This window comes from Eretmochelys imbricata, chromosome 22 (genome assembly GCF_965152235.1).
Source record: "Eretmochelys imbricata isolate rEreImb1 chromosome 22, rEreImb1.hap1, whole genome shotgun sequence".
Classification (NCBI taxonomy): domain Eukaryota; kingdom Metazoa; phylum Chordata; order Testudines; family Cheloniidae; genus Eretmochelys; species Eretmochelys imbricata.
In genome coordinates, this window is record NC_135593.1 from 5,091,841 (window position 1) to 5,109,773 (window position 17,933).

Consider the following 17,933-nt stretch of genomic DNA (forward strand, 5'->3'; position numbering starts at 1 on the left):
TTGCAGCTGATTGGTAAATGGGACGGAGTCAGTTTTATTAGCTATTAGCCAGGATGGGCAGAGATGGTGTCCCTACCTTGTTTGCCAGAAGCTGGGAATGGGTGACAGGGGATGGATCGCTGGATGATTACCTGTTCTGTTCATTCCCTCTGGGGCACCTGACATTGGCCACTGTCGGAAGACAGGATATTAGGCTAGATGGATCTTTGATCTGACCCAGTATGGCCATTCTTATGTAGGTGTGCTTCTCTAAGCAACCAAATTAGCTTAAATATATAGACCAGGCCATGGAGGTATAATGCTTCTGACTCTTCTTGGAGCACAAAGCAGGGAAGGGCCTGTTTCCTCCCGACATGGCTTCTTAGGGGTGGTGATCTAGAGCAAGCTGGCAAATCTAAACCTCTTAAGGGAGTAGGGACAGATCAGTGATAACCCTTGTACCAGGGAGGAACTGCCATTGGCTGGTGAGTGGAGTGATATCACCCAGAGGAGAAGCAGTTGAAACACTAGCCTCCCAGCCATGTAATCTGAACGTGACTAAAGTGGCCTGTGGACAAGAATTCCAACAAAACTAATAGCATCCGCTGCAGGGGAGAATCTGATAGTAATGAGAATTTCCTGCAATGGGGTTGTGGCAGCTTTTTGGACATCACACGTTCGATAGCTTTAGGAGGATATCCGAAACTTCGGACACATTTTAACTCAGCCAACCCCTTTCAAAGAAATAGAGCATCATAAAGTTGTAAAGGAGAACTCTGATGACTTTGTATAATATTGTTTGGGTCTGCCGATATTCCCGCTGCTGGGAGTTCAAGCGCAGTTAATGGTACCTCTTCTACTAGTTTTAGAAGAGTTCAAACACATGTGTATAATTAAGGGGCATGTGGTACTTTCACTTTGTGGATATCGCACTACTCTTTGCTTGTGCTACAATTTAGGAATTTTATAGTTTGGCTTTTATTGTTCCCAAAAGTCATTTCCCGCAAGTCCAGCTTTTGAAATGAGTCTCAACTCTGTAGTAAAGAGATTTCATAGAGCAGTTTGATAAGAAACCTCACAAAGTATGTGGAACAAGCTCCATCTATAGGCTTGGAAGGATTAGATTTTTATCAGTAAATGTCGATAAATGTTGATTTTTGTCATCTAGTCACAAACCAACAAAAAGCTATTTCCATCAATGATGATTGAAATGTACAGCTAGGCAAAATAAGAAAAATGCTACTTGAGAACTTATTAGAGTTTGGTTTAAGGATATTTACTTTGTCTGTTTTGACGTGTGATGTTGACAATTTGTGTTTCCATGCTTATAAAGCTTTAACTTTTTGAATCTCAATGTCTCTTGTCATTAAATAATTTTTGTCTGATCCTCCCATAATTTCCCACAACTGTGAAAATTTAAATTGATAAAAATTGAAAATGTTGATATTATCCATCAAAATTAAAAAAAAAAAATTCCGACAAGTCATCTATAAGCATTTTCATAAAACATACTTTTATATGTATGTTTACATGGGGGGGGGAGGGAAGACCAACACGGAGATGATCTCTCCGCAGTCATTTTAATTTAATTTTCAAATTTATTTGATGCCTTCATTTGTCAAAGTTCAAAACGTATTATGTGTAAAAAATCAAGCTTGTTAAAGTTGTCTTCCCAATGCACAGATGGATGCAGCACTCTAGCAGACACAGCATCTCCGGAGATGGCAGCATTCTGGTGAGACTCCAAGAAAACATCAGATGGCTCTCACGCCATTTAGCAAACAGATCAGCATGTTGTTTCTTTGCTCCCGATTCCCCCTGCTTCTCTTTCCTTCACCTGAGTCATCCTAGGCTGGAGTCCTGTTAGACCTCATAAGAGGTTTTTGTTAGAGTGTTGCCCCTTCGACCTGAGCAGGTAGCTAGAATTCGGGGCCTTGCAGGGTTGTTTCTGGTAGGAAGAAAAGACGAAGATCCAAATGAGGCCTCAATCTGGTGTAGCGTTGTTTATTTACAAAAACTAGACACAAAGTCATGTTTCTCTGAACTCAGTAGAAACAAACAGCAGCAAGCAGTTTCCTTGCTCAGAAATCCCCAAATCTGCCCCTCCAACAAGCTCTGTGCCCAAGAAGCTTTGTCTCTCTGTTTCCTCTTGGGATCACACTTACGAATCTATCTCGTGGCTTCCTGCCTTCAACACGCACAGCCTTGTCTCTGCCTTGGCAACCAGAGAAACCCCTCAGTCCACATGGCTTAGCTCTGACTTGCCATGGGGCCTAGATCCTTGGGCTGTATCCCACAGCCTCCAGCTCTTTTTACAACATCACAGGGCTTAACTGCTCCTTCTGCTCAGCCTAAAAGAGAGTGCTCGGCACCCATTGGCTTTAATGAGGGCTGTGATTGTCTTGGATCCAGGACTCACCTGCTGGCAGCCATTAGCACGTTGCAGCCTAATGCTATGTTTGTACAGCACCGAGCACAATGGGCCTAGTGCCTCTAGGTGCCACCCCAATACGAATCAATAATAATAATAATACTCTGGCATGGGGGGTAAGAGGTGCAGTACAGGTGGAGGTGCCTGACTGATTGTGATCATTAAAGGTCCCTTGGCATTTTTCACAAGAATCAGGGTGCTCGCGGTGTCCTGGCCAAGTTCCTAGTTAGGAAATTTTATTTTGCCTTTCTGAAATTCCTCCTGAAATTTCAATTTGACGCAGCATCCATATTTACCAGCTGATAGCCCCAAGGGGTTTCCTGGGGGCCAGCTGGAAAGAAAGGAATGCCCTAGGCTGCTAATCTGTTTGACTGCACTATGGGACAACTATGCTGTGGAAACACCAGTGGGGAAAGTAAGAGCGACTCATTCCAAGTCTCTGATTTTCACCTACTAACCCCTTAAATTTATGTAGCATGCTGAAGGTTTCCGAAGGCCTTTGCAATCATGTCATGCACAACCTGTTTCACAGTGCACGGCAGCACTGAATAAAAGTTGGGGATAGGAAGTGAAGAGTCCTGTATCCAGTTGGAACTGAGGAGAAACAGCGGTACTGCACTGCTGAAGGGGACAGAATTAAGTTAGGAACACTGGCTCTTTGTTTTGCTTTTTTACCCCAGGTGCTTTATGTGGCAGAAATGGTAAAACCCCAGTAAAACCCAAGACTATTCATTCCTGCAGCGTACACATAAGCCCGACTGCATGTTTTCCCTATATTTCAAAGTTCACACACAATTGAAACAAAATGCAATTTCCATCGGTTGGCCCTAACTAACCTCCATCAGGGCGGCCGTTCAGAAGGAATTCAAAGTCATTTGTGGAGGGGGGGAAAAATAGCACTTTATTCATCGGAGTGAGATTGAACATTTTAATTTTTAAGCAGTTTTATTATGGTGAATTCCTCTTGTACGGCTGGGACAAATAGCTTGAAAGGCAGGGAGATGGTGCTCATTATGAATTCATTTTTCAGATGTTTTCTCCCTCTTTAAATTACTTCTCAGTGAACGTGCTGAATTAATCTAACTGGCAAAATCTTCCCTTTGTGTGCTTTGTAAATTAAATATTAGAGCAGTGTGGATTAGTTAGCAATGACTGACTTTATCGAGAATGCTCCTGGCAATCAACTAGCACAGGAAATATATTTTAAAAATATGTATTTTCAGTATAAAGGTAATCTTTGTACAGGTTTTCTAAATAATGGATTACAGTCTGTAATGACAATGAGTTTTAAAAATGCACCATCTGTTAGAATTCCTATAGGTAATTATAATTGCTTCTGCTATCAAACACGACTGCTTAGTTAAGTTTCAGAGTAGCAGCCGTGTTAATCTGTATTCGCAAAAAGAACAGGAGGACTTGTGGCACCTTAGAGACTACCCAATTTATTTGAGCATAAGCTTTCGTGAGCTGCAGTATCCAATGAAGTGAGCTGTAGCTCACGAAAGCGTATGCTCAAATAAATTGGTTAGTCTCTAACGTGCCACAAGTCCTCCTTTTCTTTTTGCTTAGTCAAGGTTACTTTCAGGCAGTCTTTATAATTCCCTGTTTTTACAGAAATTCTCCTTTTCTTCTGGGAATTCCTATGCCTGGTCTCACCTCCAAGGAGAATATTTTGAAGGTGACTAAGCAAAATCCACTCACCTGTTTTTGAAGGGGTGGAAAAAAGAACCATCAGCCTTTCACAACAGAACCTCCTGGACTCTCTGCAGCACTGTCAACCATAAGAATTTGCTGTCTCACCTGAGAGAGGTGGCAGGGGTTCAGGATGGTTTGAGTCCTTCCTGGAGGAATGCACCCAAAGAGGAGTGATGGAAAACTGCACCTCTACCACCTGATTTCTCTCTTGTGGAGAGCCACAAGAAGCAATTCTTTCTCCGGTCTTATTCATCATCTATCACAGCCACTAGGTGAACTGGTCAGATGACGCGGACTCGGGTGCCAACAATATGAAGGTGACACACAGCTCTACCTATCCTTCACCACATACAACCACAACACTACCACCAAGATGGTCCAGTCCTTGGATGTGATCAGTTCATGGATGACAAACAGCTGGTTGATGCTGAACCCAAGCAAGACAGAGGTGATGCTGGTGGGCAAAGGACAGCAGTTTAAAGAGTTTTCAGCCATGGTGTGTTGGTTGAAGGTACACACACACCACTGGTTAATTCAGTCCATATTTCAGGCGTGCTCCTGGATTTCTTGATGATGCTAACCTTTCACGTAGCACCATCTATGAGTAATGCTTTCTACCATCTCTGGTCAGCTAGGACACTCCATCCCATACTGGCAATGACCTGATCTCAGTTATTCATGCCTTCGTCTCCTCTTCAGCAATGTGATATAGCTGGGCATGAGTCATGGAATCATAGAAATGAAGGTCTGGAAGGAACCTCAAGAGTTCATCAAATCCACCCCCCTGCACTGAGGCAGGACCAAGTTAACCTAGACCATCCCTGACAGGTGTTTTTGTCTAATCTCTTAAAAACCTCCAGTGATGGACATTCCAGAGCCTCTCTTGGTAAACTATTCCAGTACTTAACTATCCGTATCCTTTTCCAGTCCTTAATTACTGCTAGAGTTAGAAAGATTTTCCCAGTATCTAACCTAAATCACCTCTGCTGCTGATTAAGCCGGTTACTTCATGTCCCACCTCTTTCCCCCCCTTTTATCTTTACCCAGAGAATTTCAACTGGTATGTCTCTCACCTTCTCCTGGACCTCAGAACAAATGTATGTATTCTTGATGTATAATGCAACACCTTCTCCCCTTTTCCCCCCTGCCTAGTCCTTCCTGAACAGGCTATACCCCTCTGTAGCAATACTCCAGTCATGAGATCTACCCCACCAAGTCTCTGTGATGGCAATTAAGTCATAATTTAGCTTATGGACTAAGACTTCCAGTCTTCCTGTTCGTCCCCCATACTCCTTGCATTTGTGTATAGACAGCTACGATGTTGAGCAGATTGTCCCACTGTTTTCCCTCTTGTTGCTTGTGTGACCCTGTTGCATCCATCTTGTTGCATCCTGTGCTCCTGACCTCCAGTCCTTCGGGGCTAGGGAATCTGAGAACATACACAAGGGAGTGGGAGCCAAGCGCCCCAAACCTTTCAATGCAAAAGGACTGTTCAGCGCATTTGGTATCACTCCAGCAGGCGGGGGTGCCCTTAGGTCTTCGCAGCACCTGCCCAGTTGGAGGTGCCTGGCAGCAGCCGAGAACTGCAAGAGTGTGAATCAAAACAAAACCCTCCCCTGCGCACACTGCTCCCAGGGGAGGGGAAAGGACACGTGACAGATGCGTTGTCACATTGCTGAAATCATGACTGGAAGGTGCTCAGATATTATGGTGGCGCGTGCAGTGTATGAACCTGTATTGAATAGAATAAAATTAACCCTCATTAATTGAAGGCAGTTTGGTTTTGCACACGGGCGGGATGCAAATGGCATGTGATGAGGTTTGCAAGGCCTAGGCTCCCCAGACACACCCTGCTCCTTCTTTACATGCTGGGGAAATTCCTCTTTGCCAGTGAACAAAGTGCCAGGATGTTCAGTGACTGCAGAAGGAACCAGTATCCAGCACCTGGGAAGAGCATTGCTGAGGCCATACGATCTAGACCAGGTTTTAGAGATCTCTCTGCAGACTAAATGGATCTCTTGAGGGACAGCTGAGCCTCCTAGGCAAATCAGCCAGGCAGGCAAGGTAAGGAGCTTAAGAGAACTACAGAGAGCTTGGCTGGAGTGATCCAACCCTGTGGTCTTGCCAAGAGAAACCAGGATGTGGGAGGTGGCCGGGGACCAGGGTAGGAGGCAATGGAGGACTCCTGATTTTACTCACTGCATGGCTTCATTCTTAACCATGCTGTGCCTGGGGTCCACTGTGTGAAGTGGGGATCTGCCGTGGTGTTGTAGTTGTGTTGGTCCCAGGAGAGTAGACACACAAGCTGGGGGAGGTAATAGCTTCACCTCTGTTGGTGAAAGACTCTCAAATGAACTCTCACAGGAAAATGATAAAAGACAAAAACACCCTGTCACCTGTGGGTGAACACTTCGCACAAAAAGATCATTCTACACCTGACTTCTCAGTCCTCGTCCTCAAAGGACACCTGTACAACACCTGCCAAAGATGAGCCTGGAAGCTTAAATTCATAACTTTTTGCTCGACACTAAAAATCATGATTTTAATAAAGACACTTTTTTTTGGTCCTGTGACTGCAGGGGTGTTAATGGGCCACTTCACCTGGAATCATCCATTGGAATATGTGTTAACTACTTACCCTTTACACAATCTGTTCCATCTTGTATTTAGCTTTAATACCTTTCCCAGTCCTGAAGAAGAGCTCTGTGTCACTCGAAAGCTTCTCTCTTACACAACAGAAGTTGGTCCAGTAAAAGACATTACCTCACCCACCTTCTTGTCTCTCTGAAATGGGAGTGTCCGTTTACATTCACTAATATCTGGTTGGCGTGACAAGTTCTACAAAGTGTTGGTGAGAGAAAGGCAGGTGCCTCAGTTCTCCACCAGAGGTGGGTGCAGTCTGCAAAGGATGGCAGGTTGGCAGATGCTGCCCTGTTTCAGGGGAAACGTCCTCTGTCCAGTTGTTACTGTCTGGTTTTGATCCAGCTTACCTCCTTCTCAGCGGGGTTGTGAGGCTTGTTCAATGCTCTTGAAGCGCAGTGAAGGTGCTGTCTGGGCTCAGCAACAACCACTCAGGTGCGGTATGATCTGTTTGGAACTCAGCTGAGCTCTGCTATAGGAGATATGATGCAACTAGTGCTTCCTGACTTGCAAACCCTATGCACCAACAGGGGGATTTCCTTTAGGAGGAGCCAGTGTGATCTCTGTCCAGATCCTGCCTCCTTTCCCCTCCCCAAGGGGAAAAAGCAAAGCTACCCTCCTCCTCGAGAGCGATGATGGTAGAATTCATGGGTGGGTGAGAGCCTGGTACCAAAGGGCCATCCAGCTTCCATCTCTCTCCACTTCAGACGGATGCTAGAAGCCCAGGTTTAAATCCTGGCAGGATTAATTCAATTTATGCTTCTGAAGCAGCTGATTCAAAATCTAAGCAGTTTTGTGTGTGTGCGTCTTTTTGAATGAGACCTTAAAAATACGACGATTGTCCTGGCAGGAGTCACCAGGTGGCGCTGTTGCACATACACTTACATGTTCTTTTTCTGAGGGCTTGTCTAGACTCGAAGAACAGTTAGTGCCTAGCAAGCCAGGGTGTAAATCTACAGCAAGTTTCCATGCCTAGTAGATCAAAGTGCACTGGGGAACTTTTAATGCTCAGTTGCAGGGTTTACACAGACAGTTAGTGCACAGCATGCTAAAGCACTGCAGATTTACGCCCCAGCTTGCATGCACTAACTATTCATCGCGATCAGTGGAAGAAAAACACTTATCCCCGGGACCCAAAACCATAATATCTTCTGACTAGAGGTTTCATCAAACCCCAATAAACACATGCTGGCTTTAACCACTTCACTTCAAGTGATAACTAAATTTCGAGATCGACGTTACGCTACTTGTAAAACATTTTAAAATACAGCCCAAATACTGTAAAAAGGACGTTCAGATTGAATTTCACTTCCTCAGTGTGATGGATGGGCCTGCCTGTTGTTCATGAGCTCGTTCCAATCTGAATCTCACACGATGAAAGTGCTAATCGCAGATCAGGTGTGCTGTTGAGTCCGTTTCTTTGTAACCTTGTCAACGTCAAAAATCACAGTTCGCACCTGGAGGTTGTTGTGAATCGTAGCAACAACGGAACACTGATCTTAACAGGGGATAGTCTCTGACAATCACTTTTCCAAAACAATGATACATTTAATGACTTGTGGCATGTTTTGAGTGTGCTATGACAGGTGACTCCCAGCAGCTCTTTTCTTGCTCAGTCATCACGTTTAGCTCCAGTATTGAATTGGGATTTTTGAAAGCAGAAGGATCTCTCACCCAATGTGTTTTCTTCAAGTTTTGAAACCCCTCTGCAGGGAAGTAGCGATTAAAATGGTCAGACCGAGCAGCGAGGCGTAACTGTCTGTCACTTCTCATTTCATTCACTTTTTCTTCACCGATGCTGTTCTCCTCCGTGTGTTGTAACAGGGTTGGGAACAGGTAGCTGCTCGGACGATCAAGCGTGGTTGCCACCATTCTAATGACTTTTGGAATGCGTGTATCCGTTCACAATGTCAAGGACAAATCATTACCTCTTCCTTGTGACTTCAAATTCAGGTCATTTTAAAATGGAGAAAACGGCAGCTAAAGATGCCAACTTTTTTAACCGTCAGGATCAAACAAATTTGCCAAGTTAGGCTGTTTCTCTACCAGAAAAGTGTGAATCTCCTTCCTGAGTTCACACACTCTTGTAAGCGCCCTGCCCCATGACAGCTGCTGGACTTCAGTGTGAAACGGTCAATGAATGTGCTCTGCTTCTATTTCTGAGCAGAATGCTTCAGAAAGCCTGCTGTTCCGTGAGCTTCGTTTACGGAAAGTAACAGTTTTCACTACTTTGTTCCGCCCTGCCGTACAATCAAGGGAAATACCCTTGGACACCAAAGCTTCAAGGCGAATGAAACAGTGATTTCAAACATCATTACCAGCTGCCTCAGGTATTTTTTTCACAACTCTGCTATTTCCACCTTGCTGCACCATCACTTGTAATTCCTTTGCAATTTGCCTAGTCCAATTTGTATTTTCAGACTACGCAGTCATGCAGTGCTTCAGATATCTGTGCTCCTGTTGTATATGTTGGTAAACACAGCAAATCTTCCATAAAGTCACCTTGACGGCTATATCATCCATAAACGAATAGTATTGCACAATTTGGATAGCAAAATCCACAGCTGATTGTAACCGAGTAATATGCTGTGCTTCCAAATGCTCTGCAGTATCCCATATTGGCCGAGAAGTTGTGTTATTACACACACACAAAAACCACCATTTGGAAAATCAAGCCTTGGAGATCCTAAAATCGGGTGCGCTCCCTGCAGCATCCTTGACCAAACGTCCCCCATTCTCCTCTCTCCTGCAGCCAGAAGTGTGGTTATATTGGGGGCAACCCAGTCTCCTCCCCAGAGCTGACTGCACTGGGCAGTGCTGGATGGATGTATCTTGCAAACACTGTAGGATGAAAGGAGCTATACAGGCCCTCAGGTTGCATGGCAATGGGCCCAGTACTAAACATTAATAGCAGTGTAAAATAATTACTGTTATTATGCCGGCTGAGCAAGAAGCAAAGTTCGCCAAATCCGATAGAGGCTGCGCTGGCATTAATCTAAACCACCATTTAGTCATTCCCAAAAGTACCCTGCTGACTGGTCATGACCCCAGGCTCACCTGGATATAACCAAGGCAGCCTTGACTGACCTCTGTGGCTGGGCCAGCTGCCAATCCATTTTGATTTCAAGACAAGCATAGGCATGAAACATGGTGGAAAGCCAAGCAGAGGAAGCATTAAAGCATCCTTGCAGGGCATTAAGTGGGAAGCTCTCTGACAGCAAACAGGGAGCATTGTCTCCAACAGATTGCTTCATAACAAGCCCCAGGGTAATAGCATTCAGAGGCAATCAATGCAGAACGAGGGAGAGCACAGCGGGCAACAAATGAAAAGATAAACCATACCACCTTAACACAGACCCTGCTTAACATCTCCAAGAGGGACTAGCTTCTGTCACGCCTGGGCACCCAGAAACTGGTAGGCGATGATAATTAATGTGCAACTGACCTCTGAGGTTCACTGGCATGTTTGTCTATTGGTCACCTTTCCCACTTAGTCAGAGCTGTTCTCTTTTCCTGCATGCATCCCCTCCAGTCTACTGCTCTGCCATTCTTCCCTAGCAGGACGCCTTGTTCCTCCACACCAGTCAGGTTGTAGTGCAGTCACCCCTGGCTCCTTGGCTGGATCTCCACAAGCTAACCTCGTATGTGGCTTCGGAAGGCAACAGACTTTGTCCTGATAGAAGGAACTATTACTTCAGAGAGTGGAACTTACCACCACAAGATCATGTTGGGGGATATGGGCTTTGAAGGATTTGAACGTTTAGATGGGTAATGCGAACATCCAAAGTGACAATAGTTTTGGAAGGTGTGTAAATCCTGCTGCTTCAGGAAATGATCAAAGCTCTGACTAATTAAGGGGGCTGAAGGAACTCCCCTTGGAGCAGGTTTCCACAATGATGCTATTCTACAGTCGCTCTTTGGAGTAGAACTGCAGGTTGAGTTGGATACTATAGAACATAAGGATGCAACTAGCAAATTACTCCAGGGTCGTCTTTTTAGGCTTTCCCAAGCATCTGCCAACAGGATTTAAGCTCCTAAGGGCAGGGAACGGGTATTGCTCTCTGCTTGTAAAGTGCTGTTCACATTACTACACGATTGACTTTTTTCTTTATGTATATGAAGCCCCATAGTCGTCGTTCTGAACTGGCATTTCCAGTCTCAAAATTAAAAGCATCAGATTCCACTCTTGGTGACATTAACACGGTTTGGGCCATGGCTTATCTGATGCATTCATGGATCGCTGTTGCTTATATTGCCACAGTTACTTTACACTGTATCATATCTTCAAATTGGATTATTCCAGGGGAGAAGGACAAAATATCTGACCAAGAATTAGCATTAGCATATGAGATTAACCTAGATATCCTGATCTGCTCAGGATCACCCTTGCAGGCTGCACTGTCTGCTTCCATTGTTGCTTGGACTTTGGTGGCTGTTTTTCTGTGTCCCCAATAAGTCAAAATCTCACAATATTCGTGTAGAATTCCCTCAATGCTTCTGGATCCATGAAGGACCCTTTGCCACATCTCCCCTGCCTGGAATTTCTTTTAATCTTTTGCCAATTCTCTCTCCCTGGCATGTTTCTGCACTGAGTTCAAAGGACAAGGGTGAGGGGTTTTTTAATCTCCTCAGATGTCAGCTTGATGAGTTGACCTGCGGCTTCCCTTAGAGCAGGGGGTCGGGACCCCTCAGGGAGTTGCGAGGTTATTACATATGGCGTCGCGAGCTGTCAACCTCCACCCCAAATCCCACTTTGCTGCCAACATTTATAATGGTGTTAAATATATAAAAAAGTGTTTTTAATTTATAAGGTCGCACTCAGAGACTTGCTATGAGAAAGGGGTCACCAGTACAAAAGTTTGAGAGCCACTGCCTTAGAGTGCACGTCATGTGGTCTCATGGCAGATGTCAACGCCATAGACAAATGGCTGTTTCCAGGGCTCACTCCAGTGAGAATCAGGTATGTCAGGGACTCTGGGGAGACTTGAATCATCAGATACAACACTCCTTCCATCTGAGGATCTTTCCCCAAATTTCTTAATTTAACCTTAGACTGCCCCATGAGGTAGGGCGGAGATAGCAGAACTCTCTGCGCAACAGTTCAGAGCAGGAAAAGAAGAATCCTGTGTCCAGATTAAACTGCAGAGCTTTGTTACCTCCTCAGAGCTAACTAGCAATCCAGAGCGGTTACAGTTTATCCTCCTCACAAGAGTTGGCAGCTAGGATGCTGAATAGACAGGGGGAGACTGGTCTGTTGGGTAAGAGCCATGGAGCTGTGGTTCTGGGATGGGTTAAAGATCCCTGCACAGAGCAGGGTGAGGGAGAATAACAGCAACACCTGGCACTTTTCAGCAGTAGATCTCAAAGCACTTAATAAATTAGGTCAACATCATTTTACAGATGGGGAAACTGAGGCACAGAGCAGGGCCATGACTTCCCCAGGGTCACCCAGGAGCAGAGCCAGGCATAGAATCCAGGACTCCTGGGTCCTAGTCTGGTGTGCTATCCACTAGGCCATGCTACCTCCCAACCAATCAGCAGCTGCTGCTGCTAATGCAGCCAGCGTTGGCTCTGAGAACAGCTGCTGGCAGAGCTGTGAGGGTGGCATTGAGCATTAGCATTGTACTCCTACAGTAGCAACAGACTGAGCACTTTCACTCTGGGCTTAGCCATGGTGATGGTGTCCATATATAGTCCAGTGCTGGCCTTCTGTATGGGGGCCAATTGCACCCTGAATGAGCCAGAACTGCAAAAATAACGGTACATGCTCATGTCATTTAAAAATGGCGGTGCCCCGCAGACACGGGTGGGGCAGAGCTAAAGTTATCTGGGCTCTGGAACTTCCTGGAGTTGTTCGAGTGTGTTTTGTTTTTACGGGCTCACTTTTTTGCAAGCTGACTGCTCCTTTGAGCTAGTATTTTTGCATGGAGAGGAAGTGTCCTGATTACAATTGTATGTAATGTTGTTATTGTTTTCAGGCACCACAAAACTTGCCAGTGAGGAATCCAAGCAACTAAATACTTGGCTCTGGGCACCGTTCAGGCAGGTCCTAGCTCCCTGTGTGGGTTGGGGCCCCACTTATTTCCACTGCATCTTCTTGTCACAGCCTGACATTAGAGATGCAGTTTGCTTGTTGCCATTCATAACAGTCTCTGTGGATGAACCCACCCAGTTGCCTCACTTCCTGCCACAAAGAAAACCCTAGTGGCAGGTATGCTGAAATACCAGACATATGGGGAATAAGTAGCTTAGTGGATAAAGCCTGATCTTTAGCAGAGGTTACACAGAAATTACTGCACTTGAAGGAGGCACTGTGGTCACTGATATAGCAGCCCACAGGGGATGGCACCTTCTCTAACTCTAGGGAGTGGAACCTTTATAAAGTAGAGGTGATCAGGAAGAGCTGCTGATGCTGGCCACAGGAGCTGGTTGTGAGACCATCCCTATGAGTAACCATCCCAGAAACAACACACCCTTTGGCATAATTCAGCTTGACTTGTGGTCTCTGCTGAAGGGAAGCTCAGGCCTGGAATGGCATGGGGGCTGTAGCTCAGGATGATCTACCAGTTTCCTGCACTCAAAGCAGGACTAAATATTATCTAGACCATCCCCGACAGGTGTTTGTCCAACCTGCTCTTAAAAATCCCCAATGATGGAGATTCCACCACCTCCCTGGGTAATTTATTCCAGTGCTTAACCACCCTGACCGGAAGTTTTTCCTAATGTCCGACCTAAACCTCCCTCGCTGCAATTTAAGCCCATGCTGCTTGTCCTATCCTTAGAGGTTAAGGAGGACAAGTTTTCTCCCTCCTCCTTGTAACAACCTTTTATGTACTTGAAAACTGTTATGTCCCCCCCTCAGTCTTCTCTTCTCCAGAGTAAACAAACCCACTTCTTTCAGTCTTCCCTCATAGGTCACGTTTCCTAGACCTTTCATCATTTTTGTTGCTCTTCTCTGGACTTTCTCCAATTTGTCCACATCTTTCCTGAAATGCTATACGCAGAATTGGACACAATACTCCAGCTGCGGCCTAATCAGCGTGGAGTAGAGTGGAAGAATTACTTCTTGTGTCTTGCTTACAACACTCCTGCTGATACATCCCAGAATGATGTTCGCTTTTTTTGCAACAGCGTTACACTATTGACGCATATTTACCTTATGGTCCACTATGACCCCCAGATCCCTTTCTGCAGTTCTCCTTCCTAGGCAGTCATGTCCCAATTTGTATGTGTGCAACTGATTGTTCCTTCCTAAATGGAGTACTTTGTATTTGTCCTTGCTGATTTCACAAATTTCCGATTTACTTCAGACCATTTCTCCAGTTTGTCTAGAGCATTTTTAATTTTAATCCTATCCTCCAAAGCACTTGCAACCCCTCCCAGCTTGGTATCGTCCACAAACTTTATAAGTGTACTCTCCATGCCATTATCTAAATAACTGATGAAGATATTGAACAGAATTGGACCCAAAACTGATCCCCGCAGGACCCCACTCGTTATGCCCTTCCAGCTTGACTGTGAACCACTGATAACTGCTCTCTGGGAACAATTTTCCAATCAGTTATGCACCCACCTTTTAGTAGCTCCATCTAGGTTGTAGACCGCTAGTTTGTTTATGAGAAGGTCATGCAGGACAGTATCAAAAGCTTTACTAAAGTCAAGATATACCATATCTACCACTTCCCCATATCCACAAGGTTTATTGCCCTGTCAAAGAAAGCCATTAGGTTGGTTTGGCATGATTTATTCTTGACAAATCCATGCTGACTGTCACGTATCACCTTATTATCTTCTAGGTGTTTGCAAATTGGTTGCTTGATTATTTGCTCCATTATCTTTCTAAAGGACTGATAAGATCATTTTTGTTTTATTAACACTGCTAATCCTAACCATTTCAGTGACTGTTGATAGGTTTGTCAATGAATCTGGTTGTCATTGGACACATAGGCGCCGACTCCGTGGGTGCTCCGGGGCTAGAGCACCCAGGGGGGAAAATTAGCAGGTGCTCTGCACCCACCAGCAGCCAAGCTCTCCCTCCTTCTCCCCCACCAAGCGTGCTGCATCCCCAATCCTCCCCCTCCCTCCCGGCGCTTCCTGCCCGCCACCTAACAGCTGTTTGGTGGCTCTTAGGACTTTCCAGGAGGGAGGGGGAAGAGTGGGGACGCAGCATGCTCAGGAGAGGAGGTGGAGAAGAGGCAGGGCAGGGGCGGGGACTTGGGGGAAGGAGGTGGAATGGGGGCGGGGCAGGGGTGAGAAAAGGTGGGGCAAGGGTGGGGCAGGGGCTGGAAGAGGCAGGGCAGGGGCGGGGCCAGGAGGGTCGAGCACCCACCGGGCAGAGGGGAAGTCGGCACCTATGATTGGACATATCTGTCATCAAATGAATGCCCCAGCATGTGAGCTTTTATTCACATAGCCCATTTTCCAGCCCTAATGAATTTGTAGAACAACTCGATAATGGGAACCAAGTGTAAACAGATTCAATGTTCTGTTCTTAACTCTGCAAACAGCCTGGTACAACTGCTTTGAGAGACCTGTGGACAGCCCTGCTCCTCTCAATTAGGTTGCTGACATTCTACATCAGAGCCAGCGCTAGGCATAGCAGACTAAGCAATGGCATAGGGCCCCAAGCAGTTCTAGGGGGCCCCATTACTTATTAGTATGTGTTGTGTATGGCGCCTCCCAAAATATTCCTGCTTAGGGCCCTCAACGGGCTCGCACTGGCACTGTTTTATGTTGTCATCATTAGGTTTCAGCATCAACATTGTTAGCTGTGTCACTGCTGATTTCGGCAGAAAGATCCAGATGATGAGGAACTTCAGATGGCAAAGAGCTAGAATGACAAATTATTTAATGTAGAGGTTCAAAGATTGTCAAGGGCCTGCAGAACATGGGATGGTCACTTTTTCAAAAGAAAAAACGATACTTTGTAAAAATCCAAGTAAGTAAATAAATATCACGGAGGCACCAAAGTTGTCCTGCAGGGAAAGCTGCACTGATGTTCGCCTTTACAGCAATGTCTAAATCTTGGGGGGGAGGGGAGGTGTTAATATTGGCAATATAGTTCCAAACTCCCATCTTTTCTCTTTTGAATATATAATCCATTTTCTGAGAGACAACAGGTAAATCTGCTAATTAGGTTATTGATCCATAGTATTTTAAGGCCAAAGGGACCACTGTGACTATCTAGCCCCCAGGAATCTCAAGCTGGGGGTCACCAGCAGGCTGAGGGTGGTTGTGAGCACCATTCCTCACTTTATGGTTGGGGGGATAGAGGCCATTTTCTGTTTCAGCAGGCGGTCACAGTTTGGAAAAAGTTGAGAACCACCAATTTAGTCGGACCTCCTGTATAACAGAGCCCCAGAATAGCACCATTCATTCCTGCAGTGGAGGGAATTGTTTTTTGCTACTTTGTTATCCAGCGCTCAAGCCCAATAAGCCCATGATAAAGCTGCATTTTAAAATTACTCCTTTTCTGGGAGCAGGGAGGAAGTGGGAGAGAATGGAGTCTAATAATAATAGATTATTCCAAAACCTAAGGCTATTTGAAATGTTTATTCACAGACATGTTTTTGACGAGTGACACCTGTAGCCAGAACCACGTCCATTTCTGCTGCTGGGTTTGTCAGCAAATCATTGTTCCATCTAATGGATTTGGTTTTGTTTTTTGAAATTGCATCTACATAGATGTTCAAGTCAAGCATGTTAGTCTGAGTCTTGGCCATCGAGTTGCTGAGGGAAGGGCACTGTGCAAGCCCATGGGGGGAACCAGGCACTCCAGCCCAATGAGTGCAGCCTGCGAGTAGGTGGCCTGCATCTTCTGACTGGCCACAGCAGCAAAAGGGAGAGTCGTGAAAGTCCCACTTATAGTCATTTGCAGCACATCTGATCACTCTACATTTCAGTTGATTAAGCTTGGCCCGCAGATGGGGCAGAGGGTTAAAACCAGGGGGCAGGACTGTTGGAGCCGTCATACGATAGGCATTGGCTACTATGGCAGCTGGAGATGACGTTGAGTTTCGTTAAAGGAATTGTCCAAACGGGCATGGCTTGGGCTAAAATGGTAGATTGGTGTGTTAGGCACATATTTAACCATAAGGAGCAGACTCTGCACGAGGACTTGTCAGAAGGGGGGGATGTTGGACAGGACTGGAAGCCAGACCAGGTTGGTTGGTTGGTGTCATGGTACCAGTTATTATACCCACGGTTTCATTCGTCAATGGCGAACGGGTCGTGGAGAATGTCACTGCAGGATAAATCCCTAATAAAGAATGCTTTCTCTGCCAGCTTCCCATCAGGGCTGCCTTAGAACTCAGCCAGTTCTCTGCGTCACTGCCTACCTGGCTGGGCTCCATGCAAGGACCCCTGCCTGGAACTTGTTCCTTGGACATTGAGAAATCTCTCGGAAAGGAGCTGCTCCCCGATCTCTCTAAGATACCTATCTGGCCCCTGTGAGCATAGTATCTGAGCACCTCACCATACCCTTGTGCTATTATTCTCATTGTACGGATGGGGAACAGGCACAGATCCTCATGCGTCTAACTCCCATTGGTTTCCCTGAAGTTAGGAACTTAAATACTTTTGTGAATCTGAGCCAAAGAGACTTGCCTAAGCTCATGCAGGGAAAGTTGTGGTGTAGCAGAGAACTGTACCCAGGTCTCCCACCAATGGACCATCTTTCCTCACTGAGATCTCCAGGAGAACTCCCCTCTTTAGGTGAGCGGCATGGGAGCTCCTCAAGTGCAGACATGGGGGAACCCCTTTAGCAAATACTACCCCCCAGCAGCTTTGCACTCACCTTGTGGCTTTGGCCAAGACCTTGTGGTTTTCTGTGCCTCAGTTTCTCCATCCATACAATGGGGATGAAGACTCTCATTGTGGGGCTCGTGAGGCGGTGAAGTGCACTGAGATCCTGGAGCCAAGAGGAGACCATCAGAGGTGCCCTTGAATTTTAGGCTCCTTGGGGCGGGTGTGTGTGTGTGTTTTGTGATACAAGAGCAGCCCACACAACTTCATAGAATCATAGAATATCAGGGTTGGAAGGGACCTCAGGAGGTCATCTAGTCCAACCCCCTCTTCCTCTTCTGCTGCTTAGCCCTGTCTAATTTTAAGCTGCAAGCTGCCCAGCGTAGGGCCGATACTGTTGCATGTCGGGCCACTGCCAGAATCCCATGGACGCTGGGGGTCTTCC